This window comes from Chrysochloris asiatica, unplaced genomic scaffold (assembly GCF_000296735.1).
Source record: "Chrysochloris asiatica unplaced genomic scaffold, ChrAsi1.0 scaffold00002, whole genome shotgun sequence".
Taxonomy (NCBI): domain Eukaryota; kingdom Metazoa; phylum Chordata; class Mammalia; order Afrosoricida; family Chrysochloridae; genus Chrysochloris; species Chrysochloris asiatica.
Window position 1 is genome coordinate 40,193,604 of NW_006408520.1, and position 25,483 is coordinate 40,219,086.

The window sequence follows — 25,483 nt, forward strand, 5'->3', positions numbered from 1 at the left end:
AATTTTTTCTTCAGTTCCCCCAGCTTGAGAAATTCTGACTGTGTTCTTCCCTTTTGGTTTTCTAACTCTAAATCTTTGCATATTTTATTATAGTATTTGGTTTTATCTTCTTGAGCTGATCTTTGAAATTTTCTGTTCAGCTCTTGGACCTGTTCAATTTTTCTATGATCTTCCTTATTCACTGTCCAGCTTTCACATCCATATGAGGTTATTGAAAATACCATGAACTTTTATGTCTTTCTCTCAGACCTGCTGTAAGTGACACAAGGGAAAGCAAACTGTTTTTTTGTTTTTTTTTCAGAAGGGCTCATTTCTACCCTATGCTACTATCTTCCAAACTTACTTAATATTTGTCTTTAAAGAAGAAAACAGACAAAAATATGCTAAAATGTAAAAGCAGCATTTATAAACCAGACTGCTACGTTTCAAATCACTTGTTAAGAAATTCTAATGAAAACATTATAAAGCAGATTACTACATAATTTATAATATATGTATAAATCAAATACATACATATGAGCAGATTAAATTTCAAATATGTGGTCCAAATCACATATTTGATTTTTATGTAATATAACAATTAGCATGAATCTTGAAAATGTATCTGTAAATAGTACTTGTGCTGAGAATCACTGCAAGATCAAAATCCTCACAAATGCAAATCCTGCCAACCTAATCGCACTTTTGAAGATGCACATGGCCCATGTATGTTTCTGATTCCCTTCACACATTCGCAAACATGATTCTTCACACTTTACTGTATGAATAAATCTAATTTAAGTGAAATTAAGAAAATGAACTTTTATGTCTTTCTCTCAGACCTGCTGTAAGTGACACAAGGGAAGCAAACTGCTTTTTCTTTTTTTTCAGAAGGGCTCATTTCTACCCTATGCTACTGTCTTCCAAACTTATCACATTTAATTTATCTTTACTTAAATTTGAAATTAATAATTAGCACCTGGATCACTTCTTCTACACCAATAAAGCAACTCTCCATTCAAACATGAAAACTATATGTCAAATGGAAAGCTTTGTCCCTTGCTACTTTTTTTGACCTACAAGAAACTCCAAGTGATACTGGAAGTAGTGAGAAGCTGTACAAAACTTTTCACTCAAACTGAATAACTCTTTTTTTAATATGGTGTGGGAAAATATAAACAATGGTGATGGGAATTCTATAGAGACAGACTAATTCAAAAGTCAAACAATAGCAAAATGTGGAAATAGAATTAATGAATCTTTACCTTTTGAGGCAATGTACAGAAAGTGCTGAAGAATCTATATGCCTGGTTAAAGAGCATGAATAGTTCGTTAATGACGCAAAGGCTTTGAACTGAATTTCTCTTGTATATTCAGCTGTTTGGGAAGTATATTATTTATAAGACATTCTTGTTATTAATGTTTTCCATTCCATAGACTCTCTTGACAAAGTATATACTTTTTACCACATTAATTTTAAATTTAGAATGAACATCTGGCAACTGCATTTATCCATTTGATTCTCAACCATTTATCCTCTCTGATTTTCTCTCCCTTTCTAAATAGACAAGGAAAACCAGAATTTAAGTACTGTAGGTTTAAAGTAATCAAATATCTAGTGTTCCAATTAGAAAGATGATAACTCCTTCTTTTAATCAATCAGCCAATCGACATCTGGTCTGCTGGTCATATTGTTGATTCAAAAGCAACTTGTTAGCTTATTCCAGTATTAGGGGCCCTTTCTCTAGGCTCTGAGAACATTTTGTTCATTGTTTGGTTTTTATCTCACCCAAAAGCAGAGACTGAGACAAGACTTGAAGCAGGTAATTTAGAGTGGGACAGGGAGTCACACACAAAATAAAAACAACATAAGTGTACATTATTGAGATTACCACAGGAGGCAACATGTTCAATTCTCTTGGACCCTCTAAGAAGCATGGAGAATGTCTCATAGAATTGTCCTCTGAGTACTTATTTATTACTTGATTTATTCTATTAGCATATGGTTACGTGTGGGGCATGTGTTAGAAAATTTCCAAGGTAAAAACCAGGAAGATGTGTGGCAAGAACAGAAAGTGGATTTCTACTGTGGCAATGTGATTCTGAGGTCACATGGACCTAGCAGAGATAGCTGAGGCTGAAATCAGATGTTGCCACAAGAGATATAAAGATGGGGACATCACAGGAGTTTACTACACTTTCCCACATACCACATAATTCGTAATTGTCCATCTTCATTAGGCTGGCCAATACAAGGGCAAAGACCTCATCTTCTTCACCAGTGCCAAGCTTATAGTGTTAATTGCCATTGAGTCAACTTTGACTCATGGTGCCTGTATGTATAAAAGAATGAAATGTCCTACACCATCTTTATGATCCTTGTTATATTTGAATTCTTAATTGCAGCTATTTCCAACCCATCTCATTTTCACTGACCCTCTACTTCACCAAGCATAATGTCCTTTTCTAGTGATTAGCCTTTCCTGAGGGAAGAGAGAAGTGTGCCATTTAGGATACTTGCCTTAGATCGCCTTCCTTTGGATCATGTGGAAGGAAAGGGAAGGGGAAACAGGGATAGAAGTTAGGGAGAGAGGTAAGGAGCCTGAAAACAAGTAAGAAAGACTGTTGTGTTTACTGTTTGAGAAGAGAACTGGTAATCTATAGCTATAAAGATCAGAGCCTAGGAAACCCTATGGGACTCTGCCATATCTGGTCAAGCTCAGTCAGAAACGACTTGACAACACACAGCAACAACCACACTTTCTTATGATACCTCCTGGTACTCCAAATCTCAAAGACCATCATTCATTTCCCACTTGAGAATGTTGAGAATCTATCCCAGCTGGAGTGAAAGTGGAACATTACATTGAGACTCTATCTGTAAAATGAAAAGTAGGATTAATGAACAAGGCTGTTTTTCTTTGATGTAAGAAGACAGTGTTGTCGTGAAAATCTGGGGTTATGACTCCGAAGAATCATGAAGACATACCCTAGATGGACCACAACAATGCTCATTCAAGTGGCAACTAATGTTTGATGTCTTTCTTCCAGCAAACATTTCTGAGGGAAAATAGACCTTGTGTCTTAATATAGATTTGTTTCATGTTTAAGGACAACCCTTCTGGAGCTCATTTCTTTTGCATATGTAGAGGTCTTTATTGCTCTTAGCAGAAAGAAAATCAACAACTATACTAGTTTACAAATCTCACATCAAACATACTTGCTTTATCACTACACTTTGAAAAATCATGGTAAGAAATAATGGCATCAAAGTGATAATGAAAATGATACCAGTTGAGAAATTGCAAGCAACAGTCTCTAGTTTTCTTGCTGTTAAAGTATATTGAATTTAAAGAAGTCAATATATATATTTATTTAATTGAATATGTTTATTAACACATTGTAATCCAAAGTCCTGCTCTTTTTGGTTTTCTTTTGAAATATAATTTTTCTAAGATATGAAACTTGCTCTTTTCCTATATTGTCACAAAATTGATATCAAAGCCTGATTTCTTTGCTCCACTTGACCTGTTCCATATAAAAAGTCTTGTTAACCCTGCCCTGCAGTCTTCTGTTTTTCTTAGTCAATAATATCTCTGGATGCTTTAGGATAGCTTAAACTACATCATGGATTGTTGTTGTTAAGTGCCTTGGAGTCAGTTCTAAATCATAGTGACCTATGAGCCAAAATCGACTCCACGGCACTTAACAACAACAAAATGGAAATAATAAAAGTATTAGAATCATAGAGTTTTTTTGTTAATTAAATGGTGCATGTCAAGGATTTGATATAAAACTCAAATGACAAAACAGAAAAGTTAAAAACCTTAAACTCAGCGTCATCAATTCAATTCTGGTTCACAGCAAGCCTGTCTTTACAGGGTTTCAAAGATGGTACATCTTCTTGGGAGCAGATAGCCTCATCTTTAGGCATAGTAAGTTTTCGAAAAGATCAACTATTAATATTATTATTATGGTAAAAATGGCCAGGAGCATGGCTGTCTCTGGGTAATGAAATATAATTAAGGAGAATGAAATATAATACCTGCTTGATTTCAGGTTCAAAATTTAATTTGATCTGTTGTTGGATAGAAGTCTTGGTGTGGCGCTGTGGACTAATATGCTGGACTGCAAAATCGGTTTGAACAAAGTCAGTGATTCAAGTTTACCAGCCACCAATCAGAAACCCTATACAGTGTTGCTAAGGGTTGGAACCAACTCTACGACTCTTAACAACAACAACAAATTCTTGCCTATATCTCTATGGCGAGGTATTTATACCTCATCTTCATTTTAGTTTCCTCATCTTGGTAAAAATAACATCTGTGAGGGCTATTTTAAGGAATAAAGAAAATAATAGAGAATCATTTAATCGAGTGTTTCAGAACTCATGTAATTAAAATAGTTATTAGCATTGTTCTCATATGACTGCTGCTACTATTAGCCAAATTCAGGATTTTAAAAATACTTTATTTAAAATTTTGAATATATATTTTAATAGGTGTAAGGGGCATGCTACCAATTAAGTTTTAAAATGCACATACATAAGGTGTTATTTAGTTCCTTCAACTCGGTCTCATAGTGGCTCATAGGATTTCCAAGGCTGTAAATCTTTGCAGAGGAAGAAAACATCATCCTCACATGAAACAATTGATAGACTCTAAGGACCTTGTGCTTACCCTATTCCTAGATAATCATTTGCCATTGTTGTTGTTGTTGAGTGCCAGAGTTGTTCCGATAGTGATACTGTATAGGATTCCCAAGGAGTAGCTGGTGAACTTGAATAGCCAACCTTGCAGTTCAAACTGACCTTGCCTTCCAGTGCTTACTCTACCTTGCCACACCAGGACTCCACTTGACAATTTTGATGATAGTAATTCATTTATGTTGTTTCCTTTGATAAAAGGAAGGCAAGTTCACAATTATTGATAGTAATTGAAAAGAACAATTTAGAAAAACTCTGTCTATTAATATTATTTTCTTCAATAACTCCAAATTTTAAGCCTCATCTCCTCTCTGCTCTTATGGGGAAAAAGGAAGAATCAGATTATAATGTGTGTATGTAATCTATTTTAAGTCAAAGAAATCTTCTTCAAGCTCTAGAAAGCAGGTTACAGTATTTGTTTCCTTATTGGAGTATATGAATTGCAAACCCCCCAAACCAATGATAATGGAATAAACTGTTAATTTTCATGTCCAATGCACTGAATCATCTATAACACAGAAGAGGCTCCCATTTCTTTAAATTATCTTCAATGTCACCCTTTCAGAAGAGTATTGATTTGATCTGGAAAGGTAGATCCTATAATGAAAAAATACTTTTGACTTACTCTTCATCATCTTTGTTCGAAAAAAAATTCATATGAATTATCAGGCTTTCTGCTTTTATTTGTGTATGATATGTTCTCATAGTTATTTTAGTCACTCTTCCTTAATCTTTTAAGAACATTTTAGCAACACTTTGGGATTAGCCCCATATGAGCAGGTTAACTTTAATTGGCTTTAAAATATAAAGTGAAAAGTTTAAGATATCTTTGATTATTTGTCAAATAACTTGTGTTAAAGTGTTTTCACCTGAGATCTCATTTAACCCTCACTGCCAGACAAGGAATCAGGCACTATTTGATGTTCATTTTAGATATGAAGACAGAGGCTCAGAAAGTTTAAGCCACTTGCCCAGAGTCTCTCATCTGTGAAGTGCTAATGCTGGCATAGAAATACACATTTAGAGCTTTTTCAATCTTATACTGTGCAGTCATAATTTTAAAGAATTTTGTTTCATAGATTTGTTTGTTTAAAAGGAAAAATAAGAAAGCTCATGCTTAATTTAAAAATATTAAATATTATCTAGGACTTACTAGCATCTGAAATTTTCTTCCTCAATAATATTAAAGAAAAGCCTCTTATGTACATCTTTGCAAATCAGGTTTTATCCAAAAGCATGGTGCTCCTGAAATGGCTGTACATGTCTGAAATACTGAGAGACAATGACGATGCCTCATTCAAACATCATAGCCAGTGATAACCCAGAAATCACAGAAAGTCTTAAAACAGCAACAAAAACCAGAACCGAGATGCCTATTAAAATAAATGAGATTTGTAGTGAGTGCCAAAAATAGTATGATACACAGTTTGAAAAAGTGTTACCTAATCATAAATCCATCCTTGAACAAAATCCTCTCCAAATCCAAATGACTCCTAAATCCATCTCCCCTTTACTAAGAGCACAAAGAGTCAATTACGGGAAAGGGCAGATAGACCATCTGTTAATGTGTCCCAGGGTTTTGCGGAGAAGCTACCATCTCTACATAAGCGAATGCTTCTTCAGATCATTTTCTTAAATGGGATCGTGTTATTGTTGTTGTTGTTGTTGTTGTTCTCTTAATTTGCACATGCACTCCATTAAGAGGTTTGCTTTATTTATGTGAGCTATCTATATATTTTGCACTGGCTCCTAGTTAGCTCCTAAGTGCAAGCTTGTTGTTCTGAAATATTGATTTTAATCCATAAAGTCTTGTATGGTTTGGGTACTGTCTGCCTTCACTTATTTTATTTTCTCCAAGCTGAAGTGAACTAGAAAGAGCTAGTCACGTCTCTAAATTAATGGCTTAGGGGTGGGGAGAGATTTTGTGGGGCTCTATTTAAAAGAAAATATGACTATAATACAAATGATGTATAAATTGTTTATTTCTTCAAAAGATAAAAGAAATAATAAACTATAATTTAAAATATGTGTTTATATTCAAATAGCTTCTGTTGTTGTTGTTATTTGCTATGGAATTGATTCCAATTCATAGTGACCCCATGTGTGCAGAGAAAAACAAACAAACAAACAAACAAAAAACTCCATTGAGTTTTCAAGGCTTGACTTTTCAGAAGCAGATCACTGGGACTGTCATCAAAGGGTGGGTTCAAACAGCCAAGCTTTCAGCTAGCGCTTAATCATTTGTGTCACTCAGAGAATACCAAAGCACTATAAACTTTTACAAAAAAGATAACCAGAAATACCACAAAATCCAAAGAAAGAATCATATTTTTTTAATTACCTGAAAGACCTCTGTTCTACATATTTTCCCACATTTCCCCTCAAATTTTCCTGTTTGATCACCTCTTCAAATAACAAAAATGTTATACTGCAATTTTCTTGGAAATGATAAAAAGACTATTCAATCTTTTTTTCAAGTAAGTCAAATTTAGACTGATTAAAATATAAGATGGCTAATGTTCTACATCAGCTTAGCTAGACCATGATTCTCAGTGGTTTGGCAGACAGTATGTAATGACTACCCATTAGCAGCCAATAAGTTGCAAAAGGAGTTTCCTTGGAGGTGTGGCCTGCATCCATGATACAAGTGGATGTTCTTGGCAATCATCTCTCTCTCTATCCTGCATTTGTCTCATCATCTTCTGACCTCTAGTTCTTGGGAATTGCGATAACTTCAGCTTACTGCTTGACCAGCAGATTTTGAATTTGCCAGTTCCCCAAACCATGTAGGTCAGGATAAGCCTCCTGATGCAGCCCTACCCATGGATTTGGGGTTTATCAGCCTCCATAATTTTGGAGCTGCTTTCTTGAAAAATAATTCTTTATATATATTTATGTATACATATGACTCCATGGCTTTACTTTTCTAGAAAATCCACCCTAAGACAAAATGCTTTATTTTTGGTAGTTCTTTTTTTTTCTTTTTAATGCTTTCAACTTCACACCATATTACTGGTCATGTCTAACATATTTTTGGGATTACTATCGTATTTGAAAAAAATGTTCCCCAATATTCATCCATTTTTCAGTGCTAAGATTGATGGGAATTCAAGTGCTTCTATTCAGTCACTAATTTTAATTACTTTTTAAAGTAAATTCATTAGCAAGTAACCACATACTGATGATGTCAAATATCAGAGTATATGGTCACGTGGCTATCTGACCTCTGACCTTTTAGTAAAAGTCCCTGTTGGTCAACATTAGGTGTATATTCCTGTAGTCATTTCTGCATCTGCATGAATGGCTGGAAATACCATATGTATTTGCAAATAGTGTGCCCATATAAACAACACGAACACGTAAAAAAGAGATTCGATAAGTTCATGGGAAATTTTCATTATCTTTTCGTTGCATTTGTCCATAAACTTTTGAAGCACCCTCATATAATGCATGCAAATGACAAAAAGATATGATAAAGTTCTGGCATCCTGCCCCTGTATAATATATATGCCTTGCAACATTTTCACAAGTGAATTTAAGTTACATTCTTCCTCACTCAACATTGGGAAATGTTGCTTTTGATTATGTCTGTATCATAAAGTTAAGATGGGACTTCAAGAAGTTTGTGCAAAATTCCTATAATCTTTTATTTCCATTTTCCCAGGAATTTGTTGAAGCCCCTTTGTAGAAAGCATGACCAAGAAGTCATAAACTGAGTTTGGTCATACTCTGGTAATCAGAAAATAAACAATTGAAACAATGGATTTATTTGTTTCTATTAATTTCAGTTGATGATTATATCCCATTCACTTTTTAGTCATCAGTCAGAATCTTGAACCTACTAACTCGTTTCCATAAATCATGTGTGGTGGCTCTGAACAGGAAAAGGTAAAAACATTCACTGCCCTCTCTGCTCAGGAGTCAAGCTAGAATGTTAATCAGGTTATTGAGCAGAATCAATCCTCCGGTTTCCCTCCTGTCTTCAGATAGGTCCGCAACCTAACCCTCCAGGATTCTAACCCCATGTAAGTCTGTAATGTCCTATATTTGGCGCTCAGAATCTGGACTAATTAGCTCCTTTGAGCCAGCTAGCTTAATAAAATATGAAACTCTGCTTCACTCTCCTAGTGACCTCAGTTTCTTTGACGATGGATCAAGAGCTGCTGTGACACTCTCAAACCTAAAACTGCTGTAACAGCTTTATAACATAAGCGCTGGACTGCAAACCACCACATGGTTTGAGCCCACTGACTGCTCCACAGCAGAAAGATGAAGCTTTCTGCTCCCATGAAGACTTAAAGCTTTGGAACTAACACAATGACACTTGACAACATCAGTTAGAAGGGTAAACTCATTAACCAATAGTCACAGATTGGTTAAGCAAAACTTGCACTGGCAGAAATGACATTCAAGTAGCAATTAACTGAAATATGAATTCTCTCTGCATTGTCATAATTTTCACAGTCATCTTTGATGCTGGCTTTCAACTGGAGAAGAAATAAAGCAAAACTGATGCACAATAGCTCAACGGTTGGATGTGGAAACCTTATCAGAGCATTTTAAGTGAAATCATGAAACTATGCTAGGTCTGCTCATTTCATGATCTAATTATGTCTTATTAAAGCCAATGTCTCTGACCAATGATTGCGAGTCACCTCAGTCATATGCTTTCAAGCAAATAAGACTCTTGCTTCTTGTACAGATCACAATGGAATTTTGAAATCTCTACTAGAACCAGCCAGTTACTGACTATGTATATTGTACATTTTCTTTTATTTTATAAATCTGAATCTTACAATCCTTTAGGATTATAAAAGCAAGTTTTAATTTCAAACTAAAGAAACAAGTAACAAAGCAGTAGCAAGAATGTTCAAGGTCCACAAATAGAGAAAGGAAAAGAGCTGGAGAAAATGAATCTACAAAAATGTGCATATAATGGGTCCAAAGTGAAACAGTGTGAGTTATAGAATGATATGAAAAGAGTGAATTATTTCTTGAAGGGAAAAATCAAGTTATCTATGCTTTCACAATTCAGACCAAGGTGAAGCTTCTGAAATGAAAGAAGAATCCAAGATTTCAACGGGAGTTTCACTTGGATTTTTTTAATTCTTGAAAAAGAATGACCTTTCCATGAGAATGAAAACCATTTAGGGCTACAACTTCCAGATGACTGGAAACAAAATATGGTCAACTTACATGAATTCATCACCAAAGAAATCTCTGATTTCAGGATATCTGCAATGGACAAGGTTCCAATGCCTTTTGACATTCTAGCTGCCAAGACTATTGCTACCTCATTACAAAGACACTAGGCACAAGATGGTGTGCTTCACTGAAGTCCTTGGTTACACTGTGAGTGGGATGAAATTAAAAACTGATGATTATTTTGACAAATTTACCAAGCCCTGGAAAAAAATGTACACCAGTGTGGCTTTTCATAGTAGTAAGAAGAGATGAATAAAATGTGAGCTATGAAAGTATGAATGTTGTTATTGTTAAGTGCCATTGAGTCAGTTCTGACCCTTAGTGGCCCTGTGTAGGGTTTCCAAGGACCAGCTGGTGAGCATGAACTGCCAACCTTGTGTTTCAAACTGACTTTGCAATCCAGAGCATTAGCCCATAGTGCAACATCAGAATAAGTACATGCAAATGGCCCAGATTCAAGTAAAACTTGACTGAAGATAATTCAGAATGGTTGTAGTAGTACATAGACAGGGAACTATGAGAACTTTAAGTTGGATTCAGAACAGGACACGGAACCAAAGATCTTGACTGAAAACAGAGAACACCAGAAAGATGTTCACTTGTATTTCATTGAGTATGCAAAGACATTTGACTGTTTAGATCATAACAAATTATAGATAACATTGCAAATTATGGGAATTCCAGAACACTTAATTGGGCTCATGAGAAACCTGTATATAGAACAGAACAAATGGATACTGAATGGTTTAAAATCAGGAAAGTTGTCCACCAGGGTTGTATCCTGCCATCACATTTATTCAATATGCTGGGGAGGGCAGTGACTCCATATGATAAACAAGCCACAAGATCTGTAGTTCGAGCCTGCCAGTTGCTCTGCAGGAGAAAGAGGAGATTTTCTGTTCCTCAAAGATTTAAAGCCTCAGAAATCATATGGAGGTAATTATGTGTCTACACTTAACAACAACAACATTCAATATGTATGCTGAGCAAGTAATCTGAGAAACTAGATTATAAGAAATATGTGGCATAAGGATTGGAGGAAAACTGATTAACAACCTGTCATGTGCAGATGACACATCTGGCATTGTGGACATTAAGAGGAATTGAAATACTACTGATGAAGATCATAATACTACACAGTCTTCATTATGGATCGCACCTCAATGTAAAGAAAAAAAAAATTCTCACAAGTAGACTAATAAATAACATCCTGATAAATGGAGAAAAACAGAAGCTGATTAATTTTACTAGATCCACAATCAATACTCTTGAAAGCAGCAGTCAAGAAATCAAATGAGGTATTGCATTAGGCATATTTTCTGCAAAAGACCTCTTAAAAGTGTTAAAGAAAAAAGAAATACCTTTGAGAAATAAGGTGCATCTGATCCAAGCCATGGTATTTTCAATTGCCGCATATACGCGGGAAAACTAGACAATGACTATTGAAGACCATATAAAAATCAGTACATTTGAATTACATTGCTGGTGAAGAATATTAAAAGTACCATGGACTGCCAATTGAACAAATGACTCTGCCTGTTAAGTGCAGCCAGAATATTGCTTAGAATTGAGGATGGCAAGACTTCATCTCATATACTTTGTACATGTTATAAGGAGGGACATGAAAAAGGACATCATATAGAGGGTCAGCAAAAAAGAGGAAGATTTCCAATGAAATGGATTGACATAGTGGCTACAACAATGGGCTGAAACGTAACAACAATTGTAATGATGGCACAGGATCAGGCAGTGTTTTGTTCTGTTGGGTATAGGGTCACTATGAGTTAGGACTACTTTGCGACGCCTAACAACAAAATAGACCAGGTAGGGGGATTCTTTACAAATGTCTTAATTAAATCTTAATGCCATAGTTATTCACAAAGAAAACAACATTCAAAATTATAACTGGTGTAATGTAGCAGTCATACCTGGTAGTCTTACATGCAAGCTGAAGCTGCTAAGCATAGTGTAAACCACCAATTCAAGACTTCCATGAGTCGAGAGTGGAATGAATAAATGCAGCTTGGGATTCATGAATTCACACCACCTTGATGACTGAATCAAATGATGTTTACAAAAGTCTATAAGTGGATGGCTTCTGCTTGGAGGAAATAACCCTAGAAACCATCTGCAATGACTTTAGAAAGACTGTGATGTATGCTAACAAGATATAGATAATGAAGATGAAGACACTGAAGGCAGTGATGATTATGACAGCAGTTCAGAAGTCACAGAAGAATGTCTCCAGGCAGCTTTAAGATATTTTAATGATAATAATAATGAAGGATTAGATGTTAAGGGCTTCACGGCGTCAGATTATGATAATAATTGTTCATGTTGTCTCACACTAAGATCCTAAGCCTTCAAACCCAAAAAAACAATTCCATTCCATGAATTGTCTGACAATGTCTAAGAAGTACTCATAATTGTGCCCCTATGTTCTTTATTATACAAATGAATATATAATGAATATATATATATACACATGCACACCTATATGAGGGGACTTCAAAACATTTGTGGAAATTTTCAATTATATTTTAATTCAATATCAGTTACAACCCATAGTGACCCTGTATAGGGTTTCCTAGGAACAGCTGGTGAACCTGAACTGCCAATAGTGCGGTTCAAGCCAATTTTGCAGTCCAATGCATCATTAACTCACAGCTCCACACCAGGACTTCTACTTGTACATACACACATATATATTCACACATGCCTATAACATTATGCTTACATACATGCATAAATAGTCACACATGTGGTTTTGTTTTATTTGTTGCTATTGTTGAGAATTAGATATGCTATCGCCAACACTCATCTGTCAGTTTGTCGTATTGTGTGTTGCTTTGATTCTGGAAGCAAAGGCACAGGTATTTTAAATAACAACAGGGTCATCCACAGTGGACAAGTTTCAGCTGAGCTTCAAGACTAAGACAGACTAGGAAGAAAGAGAGACAGACTACTTCCAAATATTTAGTCACTGAAAACCTTATGAATAGCAGTGGAAAACTGTAAGCACAAGAATACTGAATATTGAAACATGATAAGGAGAATCAGAATATCGTCAAATGTAGTGCCAGAAGATAGGCCCCTCAGGAAGGAAGGCACTCAAAATACAACTGGGGAAGACCTGCCTTCTTAAAGTAGAATTGACAATGATGACACAAATGGAACAAAGTCCTTAGGACCTGCACTTTCTGATGGAGCACAATGCAAAATGAAGAGTAATAGCTGTAAACATCCATTAGTAATCAAACCTTAGAATGTACAAAGTATGAATCTAGAAAATTGTCAAAAATGAAATGGATCACATAAATATCAATACCCTAGGCATTAGTGAGCTGAAATGGACTGGTATTGCACATTTTGAATCTGACAATCACATGGTTTACTAAGCGGGAATTACAAATTGAAAAGGAATGGTGTTGCATTCCTCATCAAAAAAACCGTATCAAAAGCAGTCTTGAAGTACAATGCTGTCTGTGATAGGATAATATCCAAACACCTACAAGGAAGACCAGAGTCCTGGTGTGGTGCTGTGGGTTAATGCAATGAACTGCAAAGTTAGTTTGAACTGTAATGTCGGTGGTTCAAATTCACCAGCTGTTCCTTGGAAACCCTGTACAAGGTTACTATGGCTCAGAACTGACTCAATAGCACTTAACAACAATAACAAGGAAGAACAGTTAATACAACTATTATTCAAATTTACGTACAAACCATTAAGCAGTGATGATGAAATTAAAATAATTTTTCCAAATCTTGAGTCTGAAATTAATCACACATGCAATCAAGATATATTGATAACTACTAGTGACTGGAATGCAAAGGTTGAAAACAAAGAGGAAGGATCAGTAGTTGGAAAATATGGCCTTGGTGATAGAAATGATGCTGGAGATCACATAACAGAACTTTGCAAGACCAATGACTTCTTCATATCAAGTACTTTTTTATATAAACACTGTAAACAATGACTATCCACATGGACATCATCAAATGAAACAAAAATCAAATTGACTACATCTGTGGAAAAAGACAATGGAAAAGATTCATATCATCATCCAAAACAAGGCCATGGGCAGATTGTGGAACAGACCATCAATTGTTCATATGCAGATTCAGGCTGAAGCTGAAGAAAACTAAAACAAATCCTCAAAAACAAAAATATGGCCTTGAATATATCTCACCTGAATTTAGACATCATTTGAAGAACAGGTTTAATGCTTTGTTGTTGTTGTTAAGTGCCGTCGACTCGGTTCCGAACCATAGCGACCCTGAACAGGGTTTCCAAGACTGCAAATCTTTACAGGAACAGAAAGCCTAATCTTTCTCCCATGGAGCAGTCGGTAGTTTCAAACTGCTGACCTTGCAGATTACAAATCGATTCGTAACCACTACAAATTGGACACTAAAAACCAAAGACCGGAAGTGTGGTGAGATGACATCAAGAACACCATACAGGAAAAAAAGCAAAAGGTCAATAAGGAGACAAGAAAGAATGTTACTGTTAAGTTGTTAAGTGCAGTTGAGTGAGTTCTGACTCATAGAGACTGTGTATAGGGTTTCTGAGGAGTAGTTGGGGGGTTTGAACAGCTGACTGGGTTTGCAGCCCAGTTCTTAAACTACAGCACCAAAGGAGGACACCACCTTAATTATATCACTATATTTATACAATATATGGAGATTCTCAACTGTGTGGCATGCAACACCTTTTCTTTTACTAGAGAAAAAATGGAGAGGTTTTTGAACAGGGAAGGAGGGACCTACTACCATCAAGATTGAACAGCAGAGAGAGGAGTGTGGGCTTTGAGCCTTGGATCCCTTCACTGCGAAGCTCCTAGATCCAGAGGAAGTTCAATACTAAGACACAGGAAAAATTCTAAGGGATGCTGGACCCACAGATGCTGAAAAGGGACAAGGACCTTTCTCCAGAGCTAGTTCTCTTAATTAGGACTTCTAGGCAACTAAATTGTGGAAGAATAGATTTATGACTCTTAAAGCCAACCAACCATTTGGTAGCATAGTGGTTACAAGTCAGGCTGCTAACCTCAAGGTCAGCAGTTTGAAATTATCAGCCATTCCATGGGAGAAAGATGAGGATTTCTGTACATACCACCACCACCACTACCACCACAGGCAACCATTTGGGGTATTTCTGTTATAGCAGCATTAGTTAACTAAGATATGGTGGTTATGTGCTGTAGAGTTGGTTCCAACTAATAGCAACCCTGTATAGGTTTTCTGAGGCTGTAAAATAAATCTTTATGGGAGCAGAAAGTCTCATCTTTCTCCTGCAGAATAGCTGGTAGTTTCAAACTGCTGACCTTGAGGTTTGCAGCCCAATTCATAACCACTATGCTATCAGAGCTAATGAACATTAGCTTCTGTATATTTACTTACTGATGTTATTTGATAAAAGTAAGACTATATAGTATTTTTGGAAAGTGATTTATTTTGTACAACATAATTTACCCCAGGTTTATGTATGTGAATGTAATGTTTAAGAAGCTGATTTTTCATTATTGCTGAGTAGTATTCCATTATACGTAGGTGTCACATATTACTTATCCATTCACCCATTGACATTGATAGGCACATCGATTGTTTCCAACGTGTTCTTGTCATAAATAGTGCTACAATGAACGCTAAGTGCCTTAGAGCCAGCTTTGACTCATAGCAACACTGCATAGGATTTCCAACAAAGGACTGGTGTGTTTGAACCACTGACCTTATGGTTAGCAGTTCAGTGCCTATCTTACAGTGCCACACCAGGGCTCCAATATATGTGTGAATATTTCTATCTGTGCACATGTGCCAGTTCTATTAGATTCCTAGGGTTTATGCCTAAATGTGGAACTACTGTATCATATGGCAGCTTTGGTGTGGCACTGTAGGATAAACACTGGACTGCTAACTTCAAGGTCGGTAACCTCAAGGTTGGTAGTTCAAATCTACCAGTTGTGCCTTGGAAACTCTATAGAGTGGCTATGAGTCAGAACTGACTCAGCAGCACTTAGCAACAACAACATGGCAGCTCTACCCCTAGCATTTTGAGGATGCTCCAGGCTATTTTCCACAGACTGTATTATTTTGAATGCCAACCAGCAATGGATAACGACTTCTAGTAGTGTAATGTTATGTTTAGTAGAAGATTCAATGTAATTCAAAATTTTTGATAAATCCTGAAATTTTATTTAAATTGTTAAACAGCTCTATTTCCATCGAAGACTTTTTAAAAAGTGTATTGCATAGTGGTTTTGAATCAGGCTGCTGATCTCATGATCAGCCATTTGAAACTACCAGTAGTTCTACAGGAGAAAGATGAGGCTTTCTGCTCCCATAAAAAATTACAGCTTAAGAAACCCTATACTATGAGTCGGATGACTCCTCAGCACATAACCACCACCACCACTATTCTAAGAAGAGGAAAATGTCCAGAGAAGTTGAGCCTGCAGCAACTTTGATTGTTTCTTTAGAATTATATTTGTATTTCCTTTAATCTTATCACAGTACTTCCATGAAAACATTTGGATAATTTCTATAAAGTTAAGACTAGAAAAATGCAGAAGTGATAAGTGGTAGAGCTTAATACAATCAATACTCCCTGCTGATTGGCATCTAAAATAGAAAAGTAAGAGCTCATTCTCATCTAGGAGAATAGTAACATAATCCATACATTGTAGGGACAGACTAAATTAAAACTGAAATTTGATCTTCTTGATTTGTTTGCTTAGTTTTTATTAGTGACTGGCAGTTGGAACTTTTGGATATTGAATATGACTTTTCTATCCTTTACCTTTTAATTATTGGAGAAGGAAAATGTAGATAAAAGCTAAAGTGCAAGGCAAAACCAGAAAGATTATGTCAAAACTGAGATTACTAATCTGTGTTCTTGCCTAATGTTGAGGTTCATTACAGGCCAAGGGGCTTGTTGAGTTCTGGGTATACAGACTCCGTGGTCTTAGGAGGAAAATATTTTTTGAGGAATTAAGGCAAAGAGAAGCATCACAGAAAAGCAGAGTTAAATGTGGAGCCTCAATTAATACAGCAAAGAAAAAGCAAGTCCAGTGGAGATTAATACTAGCAGCACCAATACCAAAGCACGACAGACTAAATAGAAGAGTCCTGTGCATTTTGATTAGGCTAAGAACAGTGTCTCCTGGTCTGTACGGTCTTGCACATACAAATCTTCAATCCACATAGAATAGACAAGTGATAAGTAAGGAACAGTGGTGATAGTTACTTCAGAAAACCTACAACACTGAAAAAAATCAAATTTAAATATGTGAGAGGAAAAGGCTAAATAAATAAATATTTAAGCAAGAGGCTGTTTAATTGTCTTTTCCCAGGGAGAACACTGAGACGTTTCCCATGTTCTCTCCTTAGAGAACAAGGAGGTACTTCTATACAAATCAAAGCAGAGAAGATGGTACAAAACCACTCTAAAGATAGTAAAATGCTTACCAGAAGGGAAGATTAAGCTTTTACTCTACTATGAAGTTTTTCATTCTTCGGAAACTCATAGTACACCTTCTGTGGTACTATCAAAGCAAGACATTGTTAAAGAGACTTTGGGAAAAGTTGATTTTTTTCTAAAGTTTGTTGTTGTCACATGCTGTTGAGTCAGTTCTGTCTCACAGTGACCCTGCATAGGGTTTCTAAGGAGTGGCTGGTCAGCTTGAACCTCCAACCTTGCATTTCAAACCAACATTGCAGTCCAGCGCATTAGCATTAACACACAGATATTGCTTCTTGACTCGTACTAGATAAACATTGAAGGAAAAAGTCTGGCTGAAGTTGCCACTGAAGACAACGGGGATGGTGTACATTCCCAGATATCTTAGTCTGGGTTCTCTAGAGAATCTAAATCAGTGAAGTCTGGGGGTCATATGTCAGCTTGGGGTCAGATGTCAGGCTGGAGGCTTCTCCTTACTCATGTAGATGAAGGAGCTAATGAACCCAAGATGGTAAGTTGATGGCAGGCTTTGGCTGCAAAGATAAGCAAATCCAAGATTGGCAGGTAAGATGGCAAGTTACTGATGACTCCCAGGATCAGCAGGCCATAGGTCACTGGCTTGAGTCCAAAGAACCAGAGTTTTGATGACAAGCCAGATGCATGATCCAGACCCATAAAAAACAAGCAAGCTTTGTCCTAGTGTCCAGTATATTTGAAATAGACCTCTCCTGAGGAAACTTGCTTTCTTCTATTATGCACATAGCACATCTCACCATGAGGAATCACTGTGTCATAACTACCAAAGAACTTAGAATCCTGGCCCAATCATGATGACACAAAACTTCAGCTATCATAGTCCACTCCTTGTTAATGTGTCATCTGTAATTGTCTCCTTAAACCTTATAATTTCAAAGACAATTATAAACTCATACTCATGCCTAATGTGATACAACTAACATGCACACAACCAAAAATGGATTAACCCCATTTACATCTTATATTTGACAAGTAACAAAACAGGAATATTTGGTGCACACATACAAGGCAAAAATACTCATGACAATACATTCCTGTTTCTACAATTTGTCATGTGGCCATAACGGTATTTAAAGCTATCTTCTTTCAATACCCATTCAGTATTCCATTTGCCCTGGGCAAGCAACTCAGCTAGTCATGGCACTTTGCCTGTTGGAGTGACCAAATCTTCATTCTTGAAGGGTCTGAGTCATTAGTTGTCATATCAGAATTGGGTTGCCTAATTTGCCATCATCTATAGTCATAGTGCATGGAAGTACTAAGACGCTTTCTAAAGAATCTCTTAGATTCCACACATATTTTTCTTTGCCACCATTATATAATCTCAATCCAATATCCCCTTGGTAATTAGGACCAATCATAACTCTCTTCTTTGTGTGTTGATCTAGAGCCATGAGAACCCCTATGTGTCCAGGAGTCATTTTAAACCTCCAGTTCAATGGAATCAGTATTATGTCTGCATGTGGGAGCATTTCTCCCTTTAGAACCAAATCATTGAAATGCTAAGAGCAGAGGGTCTCATGGACAGTAAGCAAAAATTTTGTGAGTGGATCACTAGGAGCAATAGCGAGTGGTAGCACTCCCATTTCCACCCACTGGTTCCAGGACATGTGAATCCTAGCTATTGGAGAAACACCACAATATACTAGATGCTACCTTATACTTTATAGATCTGTTTTGGAAGAACAGCAACCAGAGTGCTCCTTGGAGGCCAAGATGACTAGGCTTTGTCTCTCATACTCTGGACACATTGTCCGGAGAGAACAGTCGCTGGAGAAGGATGTCATGCTTGTCACATTCAAAATGTCAAATATCAATCCATTTCTCTTCATTTTGTGTTGTGCTCCATCAGCAATGAAGGTCCTGAAAGCTTTATTCCATCCATGTCATTGTGATTAATTCTATTTTGAGGAAGCAGCTCTTCCCAGTTGTATTCTGAGTACCTTATAACCTGAGGAGTTCATCTTCTGGTATTCTATCTGAGACTATTCTTGTGCTTTTCATTATGTTTCAATATTCAATATTCTGATGCTACCTGACAGCGTTCCACTAATATAAATTTTTCATTGAGTAAACATTCAGAATTAGTCTGCCTCTCCATCTTCCTAGTCTGTCTTAGTCTGAAATCTCAGCTGAAATCTGTCCTCCATGGAAGACCCTGCTGATATTTAAAATACTGTTGTCATAGTATTCATTATTATAGCAATAGCAACACACAAGCCACCACAGTCTAACAAACTGAGAGCTTAGCGAGGGATATATATCTTGTACATAGAACAAGAAGCAGACTTTCAAACAGAACAAGAGGACACTGAATGAGTTAAAATCAGGAAATTTGCTCCAGAATTGTATTCTTTCACCATACTTATTCAGTTTGTATACTTAACAAATCATATGAGAATCTGGATTATATGAAGAACATGGCATCAGGATTAGATGAAGATTCATTAATTATCCTAATTATCTTATCACAAACAGTTATTTATTTTAAGAAATGTTTTGAAATGTTTTTTTTGATGATGAATATGATACAATTCCTCTTTAATTTGTCGTTCTCTTCAGAGTAAACCATGTGATTTTCACATTCAAAATGGCTAATACCAATCAATTTCAATTCACTATTGCCTAGAGTATTCAACTTTATGTGTTGTATGTCATATGTAGATGATACAACCTTGTTTGTTTAAAATGAAAATGACTTAAAATATTAACACCAAAGACCACAATTTTCTGTTTGGGTTGCATATCAATGTGAAGAAAACACAAATCCTCACCACTGGACCAATAAATGACATCATGATAGATTAAAAAAGGATTGGAGTTGTCACAGACTTCATTTTTCTTGGAATCACCAACAACACTCATGGAAGCAGCAGTTAAGAAATCAAACGACGTATTGCATTAGGCAAATCTGTAGCACACAACCTCTTTTAAATGTTTAAAAGCAAAGACGTCGGTTTGCTGACTAAAGCGCACCTGACCCAAGCCCTGGTATATTCCATAGCCTCGTAGGCATGTGAAAGTTGGATAATGAATAAAGAAAACCATAAAAGAATTGATGCATTTGAGTTAAGATGTTGGGAAAGAATATTAAAGGTACCAGGAACAGCCAAAAGGACAAACAAATCTGGAATTGGAAGAAATACAACCAGAATGCTCCTTAAAAACCAAGGTTACAAGACTTCATTTCTCATACTTCAGATTTATTATTAGGAGGACCAGTCCCTGGAGAAGGACATCATGTTGGTAAAGTGGAGGGTCAGCAGAAAAGAGGGACACCCCAAAGATATGAATTTACACAGTGGCAGCAGCTGTAGGCTCAAACTTAGCAGTTGTGAAAATGGCTCAGGAGTGGCTGGTGTTTCATTTCATTGTGCATTGGGTCACTATGCGTATGAACATCTTGTAGGTGCTTAAGAACAACAATATATATAAATATTAGCTACTACACCAAAGTTTGCTAGGTCAAGGTTCCTGTAAGTCAGAGCAGACTGTACAAAAAACAGTCAAGTCCTACCATTTTTCAAGGAACACACTCAATGTAATAACTGCTGCAGTGACTTATCCTAGATGTCAAGGTGCCATTTTATTACAAGAACAATTATTTCAAAGTAAGGTGTCACTCTTTAAAGTGTTTAAGAGCAAAGATACCAGTTTGTGGACTAAGATGCACCTGACCCAAACCATGGTATTTTCAGTAGTGTCATATGCTGTGAAACTTGGACAATGAATAAGGAAAACTGTAGAATCAATACATTTGAGCTTTGGTGTTGGAAAAGAATTTTGAAAGTACCATGGGCTGCCACAGAGAGGTAACTTAACGGAAAGAAGAAATCATCAAACAATTTCTTTATTACCACATGCAAGCAAATTTTTCTGAAGATAATTCAAAAATGGCTGCAAGAGTCCATTGATACAGAACTGCCACACATACAAGCCAGGTTCACAAGATGATATGGAACAAGGTATGCCATTGCTGGTGTGAGATGGACATTGGCTGGAAGCAGAGAATACCAGAAAGAATTTTACTAGTACTTTATGGACTTTCAAAAGCTTTCAACATTGTGGGTTATGACAAGTTTGTATTTCATAATACTTAGTTGTGTTCATGTGTAATCTGTACATAGACCAAGAGACAGTCATTTGCATTGTACAAAGGTATATTGAAATGGTTTAAAATCAGCAAAGAAAGGTGTATGCTAGGGTTGTATTCTGTCACCATACTTATCCAGCCTGTATGCTGAGCAAATAAGCCAGGAAGCTGAAGTATGTGAAGAAGAACATGGCATCAGGATTGGAAAAATACTCATTGACAACATACAATAAGCAGAAGATGCAATCTTGATTTCTCAAAGTGAAGACGACTTAGTATATTTACTGATGCAGATAAAAACTTACAGTCTTCAGTATGGATTGCATCTCAGTGTAAAGTTAACCAAAATTCTTAAAACTAGACCAATAAATAACATTGTGATATTTAGTGCTGTGGGTTAATGTGCTGAACTACAAAGTTGGTTTGAACCACAAGTTCAGCAGTTCAAGATAACCAGCTTCTCTTCAGAAACTCTGTACAAGGTGGCTATGTGTCGGGACAGATTCTACAGCACTTAACAACAACAACCATTGGAAAAAAGATTGAAATTGTCAAATACTTCATTTTTCTTGGATCCACAATCAACACTCATAGAAGCAGTTGTCAAGATATCAAATGGTGTATTGCATAGATAACTCTGCAATGCCAAAGCTCTTTGAAGTGTTGCGTCCAAAGACATTGGTTTGAAGACTAAGATGTGCCTGACCCAAGCCAGGATATTTTCAATAGCCTCACATGTGTGTGAAGGTTGGATAATATATAAAGAAGTCTGTAGAAGAATTGATGCACTTGAGTAACCATTTTGGAGAATATTGAAAATACTATGAATTACCAGAAGAAAAAAGAGGTCTGTATTGGAGGCAGTACAGCCAAAATGCTCCTTAGAAGCCAGGATGCTGAGGTTTTGTCTTTCATACTTCAGACATATTATCAGGAGGGAATAGTCCTGGAGCATAGCATACTTGGTAAAGTGGAGGGTCAGTGAAAAAGAGGAAGACTGACAAGAAGACGGATTAATGCAAGTGTTCCATTCTTCTGTGCATAGTGTCGCCATGAGTAGGAACCAACGGGGTGGCTCCTAACAGCAACAAGCAACCTCAGGGAGACACGCAGAAGAATTTTTTCAGCTGAAACCAGCCCATATTGCTGTCTTTTATAAATTGTGAGTAAATAAAATGATTTTAAGTTACTAAATTATGTATTCATTTATTTGCACAGCATATGGTGACTGAACAAACTAGTATATGGTTTTCTCATAACATTATTATTGTTCTTAAACTCTTTGTTTCAGCAAGTTGCAAAAAAAAAAAAAAAAACCCAATAATTATTGGCTCTGAATGTAGTCACAATCACTCATTCAAAATATGATGCCTATCTTTTCCAGGAGGAGTTTCCCGTTGGGTTTTCCACAGGAGCATTTTTCCTAATTTGAGTATGGAGTCCACTGGTACACAAATGATATGTAGACAGGAACTCTATTAAGGTGAGTCAGAGATACAACAGTATTTTTAAAAACTTGTTTCTTGTTGTTGTTGAGTGCCGTCAAGTTGATTCCAACCCATAGCAACCCTGTATAGGGTTTCCAAGGAGAAGCTGGTGAGCTTGAACCACCGACCCTGCAGTTCAAATGACTTTGCAGTCAGACACATGAGCCCACAGTGCCACATGGGTTCCATTTCATAGAGACCATATGTACAGCAGAAAAAGACACTGCCTAGTCCTACACCAGCCTCAGAATTTATATGTTTGAGCACAATTGTGTGATTCCATCGGTTTGGAGTTTTTCTTTTTCCCTGGCTCTACATTTTACCAAGTATACTGTCCTCCTCTAGGGACTGATCCCTACTGACAACATTTCCAGAGAATGAGAGGCAAAGTCTCACCATCCTTGCTAATCAGCATTCTGGCTGTACTTTTTCCAACAGTTTGTTCTACTGACTGTCTATGGTACTTTCAATATTCTTTGCCAGCACTATAATTCAATTGCATTGATTTTTGAACTATCTTTCCTATTAATTATCCAGCTTTCACATGCATATGAGGCTATTGAAAATATAATGGTTTGAGTCTGTAGCATGTCAGTCCTCACACTGACATCTTTGCTCTTTAACATTTTAAAAATATCTTTTGCAGCTGATGTGTCTAATGCAGTATGTCATTTGATTTTTTTATTTCTGCTTCTATGAGTGTTGATTGTGGATCCAAGCAAAACAAAGTCTATAACAACTTCCATATTTTCTCTATTTATCACTTTATTTATTGGTCCAGTTGTAAGGATTTTTGTTTTCTTTACATTGAGATGCAATCCATACTGAAGAATGTAGTCTTTGATGCTCATCAGTAAATGTTTCAAGTCTTCTTTGCTTTCAGAAAGCAAAGTTGTGTCATTTGTATATTGTAGGTTGTTAATGAGTCATTCTCCAATCCTGATGTTAGGTTCTTCTGCATATAAAATACCTACAAAAATGATTAATTTTAAGTTCTATAAGCAAAAATTCCTGAAAGTTTTATGAATAGTGATTCTTGAAAGTACACTGCTGAAGCAAAATTTTTTCCAGACATATAGTAAAACTTTTCCTCAAGTCATCTACTTATGTACATAAAATGAATCAGAAGGATGGTGGGAACTAAAAGTTTTAGACACATCCAGGTGGTATAGTTGTCTGTATTTTGGCCTCTCAAGAAAATTGCCATTCTGATCACAAACAATCTTTTCTTTAAGTCAAACATTTCATTCTCTTGGGTGTTTGTTGCTAATGGAGACAGAAATACCACTCTCATCTGGATTTAATACATTTCACACACAAATCCATCAAGTGCACTATTTTCTCAGCAGACATAGAATTTTAACAGTTTTTGTGACTTTTGACACATCATCACTTACAGTGGGGCCTTTCTTCAGGGGACTGTGCAGAGAGACCTGTGCAAAATTTGGCTGTCTTGTTCATAAATGGATAAACAGATGTCATTTATAGATTTTTCACTAACAAAAAACAAATGACATCATGCAAAGGAACTGTCTCCATAAAGCATCCCTTCTATGCTACTCCTGGTGTGGCTCTGTGGGTTAATGCACCAGACTGAAAAACCATTTGAACTGCAAAGTCGGTGGTTCAAGCTCACCAGCTGCTCCTTGGAAACCCTATACAGGGTCATTATGGGTTGGAATTGACTCAGTGGCACTTAGCAAGAACAACAATAGCTTTATTTTGGAGTCCTGGCGTGGTGCTGTAGGATAATGCACTGGACCACAAGTTCGATTTGAACAGCAAGGTTGGTGGTTCAAATTCACCAGTCGCTCCTTGGAAACCTTATACAGGGTCACTATGAATCAGAGCTAACTCCATGGAACTTAACAATAACAAAAACTACTGTATTATATTTGACTTAACCGCATATCAGGATGCTCATACTACCCTTTTTCTATCAATAAAGACACATATTTAAATATTAAGTTACAATTGTGTCCTTCACAATGCAAAACACCATTTAGAAAGGATTATTATGCCCATGTACTTATTACACACATGTCTACCAAGAGATTTTTATTTTTGAATCTTAGTACACAAATTTGCTTCATTGTAAAGATGAGTAGACTCTGGATTTTGTCTTGGAAACAATATAAAATATTATATATAAATTGATTGCTGTTGTTGTTCTGTATTGCCAAGTTGGTTCTGACTAATAGTGGTATTGTTTAGAGATCTGAGAGTACCTCATGGGTTTTTAAACTACCAACCTTATGGCTACCAGTCTGGTGCTTATTCTACAGTGTCACACCAGGGCTCTCTATATACATTGTTGTTAAGTACTGTCATGTGAATTCTGACTCAGCACCCCTGTATAGGGTTTCCAAGGAGTGACTGGTGGGTTTGAGCCATGGATTTTGGGATTACCAGTAGAATACTTATTTTACAGCACCATGCCAGGACTCATATATATAAACATTATTGTTGTGAAGTGTTATCAAGTTGGTTCTGACTCATAAAGTGTTTCAAAGGAGTGA